This window comes from Phyllostomus discolor, chromosome 10 (genome assembly GCF_004126475.2).
Source record: "Phyllostomus discolor isolate MPI-MPIP mPhyDis1 chromosome 10, mPhyDis1.pri.v3, whole genome shotgun sequence".
In the NCBI taxonomy this organism is placed as follows: Eukaryota; Metazoa; Chordata; class Mammalia; order Chiroptera; family Phyllostomidae; genus Phyllostomus; species Phyllostomus discolor.
The window spans coordinates 66,708,022-66,715,437 of NC_040912.2; positions in this window are offsets into that span (position 1 = coordinate 66,708,022).

Below are 7,416 nucleotides of genomic sequence, written 5' to 3' on the forward strand. Positions count from 1 at the left end.
TTAAAAAGTGTTATCACAAAAAATAATTTACCTAAACATAGTTTTGTTGTCATAATTTTTGTTAAGGTGAAAACATGGATTATTCTTGCTGATAAGTTTGAATTTATCCTAAGAGCAATATGAAGGCACACATTTTTAAAAACAATATTATAGCTCAGACTGAGTTTTGAAAAGTTTAATTAAAAGTTTGTAGACTAGGAGAGAAATGGGAAGCATAACTCATGATACAAGACTGTACAATGAGCTGATAGATCTTTATGAGGTGGTAGAACATAGGGTGAAGAGAAGAATTTCTGCTTTTGCTTGATTTTATGCCCAGAATTCAGGAAGAATTTTCAATGTAAAAATCTCAAGAATGGGGAAAAACAAACCTAAGTGATTAGGAAACCCATTGAGGGAGCTACTTGAGGTCTCCAGAGGTCTCAATTTCTTTTTTGTAAGTATATTTTATTGATTAGGTTATTACGGTTGTCCCAGTTTCCCCCCTTTGCTCTCATCTGCCTGGTGTCCCCCTATACTCTAGCAATTCCCCCTTAGTTCATGTCCATGGGTCATGCATATAAGTTCTTTGGCTTCTACATTTCCTATACTATTCCTGATAACTAATCACTGGGTTGTATTGATCAGTTGATAAGCTAAAGTTTTTTAAACACTAAGAATAATACTTGACATATTGAAAGCTTTCCACAAATGTTACCTTTTGAATACACTATGTTACACCTCTTTCTTGACAAATCTCCTATTGACACAGAGCAGAGAGACAGCTAACTAATAGGGGAAAAGCCAACTCCACAAGACAAAAAGTGCTAGTGATATAGAGCTTAAAGAAATGGGAGAGAGATCTAAGATGGCAGAAGAGGAAGTAGAAGCTAAACTAACCTCCTCCAAGGACCAACCTGGAATTACAACCAAATTGTAGAGAAACCATCCAGAATAATCAACTGAACAAAGGCTGAAAGGAAGTGTTATAACCATGGGCAGACAGAAGTAATCACTCCACCACAACATGACTGGTGTGGAGTGTGGAAGAGATATGAGAGATCTGGCTGCATTCTCACAGGCAGCAGCTAAAGTGTCAGGGAGAAATTTCAGTGTCTGAGAGGTTTCCCCAGAGACTTGTGGGGTCTAAAGCCCAAGTTGGGCTTCCAAGCCTAGAGGAGTGGAGCTGGAAAGGAACCCAGATAATATCAAGCTATGAAAAGTGATGGGGTTTCTGTCTTCCAGGGAAAGACATCTGAAGACACAGCCTCATAAAGGGCCAATGCACAAAATTTCATTTGAAGCCACTCACCCTAGGTTCTGGCAATGGGAGGTCAGAGTGAATTGCAGATGCTTGAGCTGAGACTAGGGATGGTGGTTTTGGGGAGAAAATTGAGGCAGCAGCCACCAGGATCCCTGTGCTTAGTCATTCCCCATATTGCAGGAACCATCTTGCTCTGGCAGAGCACTCCCCTCCAAGTAGCATCAGTCTGAGGGGAAGCAATAGCCACATTAAAAGAAATTACTCTGCCCCACTATGTGGTGCTCAATGCTGACAGCTGATTCCAATCAACTAGATTAACAACTGAAGGAGACAGCCACCAACTGTGGGTCACTGGTAGTCTCAAAGAGGCTGCACAGGGCCAGGCTGTGACATCATCTGACATCACCAGAGGCAAATGCAGAAAGTGAAGACAGTGGTAAATGCTAGATTGCACGGAAATGAATTCAACTGCAGTCTTCTTCATGATTTGCATTATTTTCTTTCCTGCATGCCTCTTAACATTCATTTCCTGTTCTTTAAGTTTGTCCCTATTAGGTAACTAGTTTTTATGTTATAGTTAATTTAAAATCTCACATTTGCTTTTTCCTTCTCTTACTCCATTTTACCTTCTTATTTCCTCTTCTTATTTTCATTTAAAATTTTATTTTCTCTCTTGCTATGACTTGTTTCCATTCTGCATTTTTACTGCTTCTCCCACCTCAAGCCACTCAAAACCATTTTTCTTGACATTAGTCATCTCACATTCTTTTTCCTAGTCTTAAAACACCCTTATTCTCTCTCAACCTTTATCAATTTTTGCCCATTGATTGTGTCTATGGCGGTTGTTGTTGCATTTCAATAATTTAATTTTTAGATCTTCACTATTTTTGTATTTTGAACTTAAATTTTGCCATTCACCTCTCCTACTTCATTTATCCTTCCTCCTGTCCTTTCTTTTTTCATTTTAAATTTAAATTTTTCCTTGCCTTAACCTAGTTTTCATTTCTCAATCTTAGCATTCCTTCTCCCTCTATCCTCTCAAAATCATTTCTCTTTCTTCTAGAAATCTCTTGAGCTTTTCTTTCTTTTCTTTTCTCCTCTATTCCCATTGCACCTCTATTAATCTGTGCTCATTTGCTGTTGATAATGTTGTTGATATTTTTCTCTCTAGTGGTATTTTTTAATTTTTGTTTAAACCTAAATTATAAGTTTCCTTTCTCTTACCCCACTCTACTTTCTTCCTTCCTTCCATTATTTATAGTGTACATTTTACTTTCTCTTTTGACTTTACCTCTATTCCCTACTGTTATTATTGTTGCTCCTTCTACTTTCTCAAAATAATTTTTCTTTCAGTTAGTCATCTCATATTAATTTTTCCTTTCTTAAAATTATCTTAATCTCTTTACACTTTTATTAGCATTGGCTCATTTGCTGTTGATTGTGTGATTGTGGGTGGATTTTATTTTGGGGGGTGTGGGTTTGTTTCCTGGACTGTTGTACAGGCAGCATCTGTACAACAGCATACAATGTAGTACATGGAGTGACTCTTAGGCAGCCAGCTGGAGGGAAGTGACCACCAAAAATGACCCCAAATCAACCAAAACCTAATTATAACCAGAGAGGCCACATGAATAGAATAAAGGCCATTTCAAGAGCATCATATTCAGGAGGTCAAGGAGACTGCACCACTAATTCCCACAGGTCCCCCACCACAGAAGTCCATTCCCCAAAACAGAGAGTCAAAACATATCAGTGTAAGAAATAAACAAACAAGAAGAATCACCTAAAATGAGGAGAAAAGGAAAGAATCCCCAAACAAGAGGAAGAGAAGAATTCTCAGAAAGAGTGCTAAGTGAAATAGAGGTGAGAAAACTATCAGACATAGAGTTTGAAATAATGGTTATAAAGATGCTCAATGAGCTTAGTGAGAACTATGAAGAACTACAGGGAAACTACAAAGAACTTACTGTAAACTACACCACCAGGAAAAATAACATAGAAACTATCAATAAAAGCCAGGAGGATATGAAGAATACAATAGAAGGAATTAAAAGCAGGATATATTAAGCAGAGGATAAAATCAGTGAGCTGGAATACAAGGTAGAAAAAAAAATCCCAGACAGAGCAATAAAATGAAAAAAAAGACTCAAAAAAGAATATGGAAGGTTTAAGGGAGATGCAGGACAACATGTAAAATAATAATATCCATACTGTAGGAATACTACAAGGAGAAATAGAGGATCAAGGCATAAAAACTGGTTTGAAAAAGGAATGACAGAAAACTTCCCTGACTTGATGGGAGAAAAAGCCTTGCAAGTCTAGGAAGCAGGGAGGATCCCAATGCAGATGGATCTAAAGAGGCCCACTCCAAGACACATAATTAAAATGGCAAAACTTAAAGATAAAGAGAGAATCTTAAAGGCAGCAAGGGAGAAACAGCTTGTAACATACAATGAAGCTCCAATAAGGCATCCAGCTGATTATTCAACAGAAACACTACAAGCCAGAAGGGAATGGCAAGAAATATTCCAAGTAATGAAAAGGAAAGGGTCACAGACTACTCTACCCAGCAAAGCTCTAATTTAAAATGGAAAGCAAAATAAGGAGTTCAAAGATAAAAAAAAGGCTAAAAATATACATCTCCACCAAACCAGCATTTCAAGTAATGCTAAGAGGCTGCTTTAAAAAAAAATGAAGAAATAATAAGAGAAGAGGAACACAGGTACAAAGGGGAAAACAGCAATGATAAGTACTTACCAATAATAATCTTAATTATAGATATATTAGATGCTCTAATCAAAAGACATTGGGTAGCTGAAGGGAGAATAGAATATGGCCCACATATATTATGTTTACAAGAGATGCACCTCTGGAAAAAAGATCTACACAGATTAAAAGTGAAGGGATGAAAAAAATGTTTTAATAAAACAGACATGAAAAAAAAGCTGGAGTAGCAATACCTATATCAGACAAATTATATTTCAAAACAAAGGACATAAAAAGAGACAGAGAACTCTGCATAATACTTAAGGGAATAATCCATCAAGAAGATATAACCATTGTAAACATATAATGCACCCCACATAGAGCATCCAAATATATAAGGAAAATCTTGGAGTACTTCAAGAGAGATATTAACAGAAACACACTTAGAGTAGGAGATTTTAATACCCCATGTGAACAATGGATAGATGATCCAAAGAAAGAATCAACAAAGATATTTTGGCATTGAACAATACTCTATATGAAATGGATATGATGTATGTATACAAAACCTTTCACCCAAAGAAGAAAAATATACATTCTTTTCAAATGCACATGAAACATTTTCAAAGATAGACCACATGGCAGGACACAAAACAAACTTCAACAAAATCAAGAAAATTGAAATCATACTAAGCATCTTCTCAGATCGTAGTGCCTGGTAACTAGAAACCAAACTCTGGGGGAAAAAAAATCTCAAAAACATTCAAATCCATGAAGACTGAATAATATTCTATTAAAAATTAGTGGGTTAACAATGACATCAAGGAATAATATCAAAAAGTATCTGGAACAAATGAAAATAAATACACAACAGCCCCAAAACTATGGGATATATCAAAGGCATTCCTGAGAGGGAAGTTCATAGCAATATAGACCTACTTAAAAGAGACAGAAAAATCTCAAATAAACAACCTAAACCTACGTAAACTAGAGTAGCAACAACAAAGCTAAGAACAAGGAGAAGGAAGGAAATAATCAAGATCAGAGCAGAAATAAATGATATAGAAACTAAAAGAACAATTCAAAGAATCAATAAATTGAGGAGCTGGTTCTTTGAAAAGATAAATAATCAATAAGTCTTAATCAACTCATAGAAAAAAAAAGAGGGGACCAAAATCAATGAAATTAGAAATGAAAGAGGAGAAATTACAAGCAATACCAAACAAATAAAAATAAAAAATGAATGTAAGAAATTACAATGAACAACTATATGCTAAGAAATTTGACAACTTTGGATAAATGGACTATTTCTAAACACACATAATCTTCCAATACTGAGTGAATAAGAAGCAAAAAGCCTGAATAGACCCATAAGAACTAGTGAAATGGAAGAAGTAATCAAAAAATTCCCTGCACACAAAGCCCTGGACAAAACAGCTTCAAAAGTGAATTTTACCAAACATTTAGGGGAGAGCTCACTCCTATTCTTCTCAAATTATTCCAAAAAATTCAAGAAGAGGGAAGACTCCCAAATTCTTTCTATGAAGCCAGTAATATTCTCTTTCCAAAACCAGAAGTCCAGTATTGCTGATTAACATAGATGGTAAAATCCTCAACAAAACATTGGCAAACTAGATCCAGCAATACATTAGAAAGATCATATACCATGACCAAATGGGATTCATCACAAAGACACAGGGATGGTATAATATTGCCAAATCAATAAACTAATATACAACATAAAAATGAAAGACAAAAGCCACATAATAATATTGATTGAGGCTGGAAAAGCATTTGATAAAGTACAGCACCCTCTTAAGATAAAAAACCTCAGCAAATTTGGAATAGAGGGAGCATACCTCAATATATTAAGGCCATATATGACAAACCCACTGCCAGTATCACACACAATGGGCAAAAATTAAAAGCTACCCTCCTAAGATAAGGAAAAAGTCAAGGGTGTCTGTTTTCACCACCTCTATTCAACATATTATTAGAAGTCCTCGCCACAGTAATCAAACAAGAAAAAGAAATAAAAGGCATGAAAACTAGAAGGTGGAAATAAAACTGTCAATATTTATAGATGACATGATAATGTACATAGATAACCCTATAGGATTCACACAAAAAATTACTTCACCTAAAGAATAAATTTGGCAAAATAGTGGGATACAAAGTCAATATTCAGAAATCAAAGACATTTTTGTACATCAAAAATGGAATATCAGAAAGAGAAACTAGAAAAGAATCTCATTTACTTTAGCAACAAGAAAAAAATGTCTATGAATAAATTTAATCAAGGAGGCAAAATACATGTACACAGAACACTACAGGACACTGAACAAGTAAATTAAGGAAGACACAAGTAAATGAAAGCATATACCATTTATTTCTTATATGCTTGGAACAATTAACATAATTAAAATGTACATAATACCCAGAAACCTATAGATTCAATACAATTTTTTATTAAAATATCAGTGACATAGTTCACAGATTTAGAACAAATATTTCAAAAATTTATATGGAAGTAAAAATGATCCCAAATAGCCTCAGGAATCTTGAGAAAGAAGAACAAAGTAGGAGGGATTACAATACATGATATCAAACTGTATTACAAGGCTACTGTAATCAAGACTGTGTGGTACTGGCAAAAGAACTGATACATATATCAATGGAACAGAGTAGAGAGCCCAGAAATAAACTCAGGTCTCTATAGTCCATTGATATTTGACAAAGGGGGCAGAAGCATGAAGTGGAGTAAAATAGCCTCTTCAATAAATGGTATTGGGATAACTGGAAGGGTAAATGCAAAAATAATGAAACTAGACCATCACAATTTACACCTTACACTGGAACACACTCAAAGTGAATAAAGGACTTAAACATAAGCTTGAACATGAGGACACCATAAAAGTCCTAGAGGAAAACATTGTAGTAAAAGTTGAGATAGCCCCTGCAGCAATATTTTTGTTGATATTTACACTAGGGCAACGGAAATAGGGAAAAGAATAAACAAATGGGACCACATCAGATTAAAAAAAATACTGCTTCACGGCTAAAGAAAACATCATCACAGTTAAAAGGGAATCAACTGTATGGAAAAAACATATTTGCCGATGATACTTCAAACAAGACTTTGATCTCCAAAATACATAAATAACTCATCCAACTCAACATCAGGAAGACAAATAATCCAGTTAAAAAAATGGGCAAAGGACCTAAACAGGCACTTCTCCAAGGAGGACATTCATAAGGTCCAGGGACATATGAAAGGATGCTCAACATTACCAGCCATTAGAGAGATGTAAATTAAAACCACATTGAGATACCACCTCACTCCAAGTCAGAATAGCCATCACTAACAAATCAACAAACTGCAAGTGCTTGCAAGGATGTGGAGTAAAGGGAACCTTAGCACGCTGTTGGTGGGGATGAAGACTGGTGCAGCCACCATGGAAAACAGT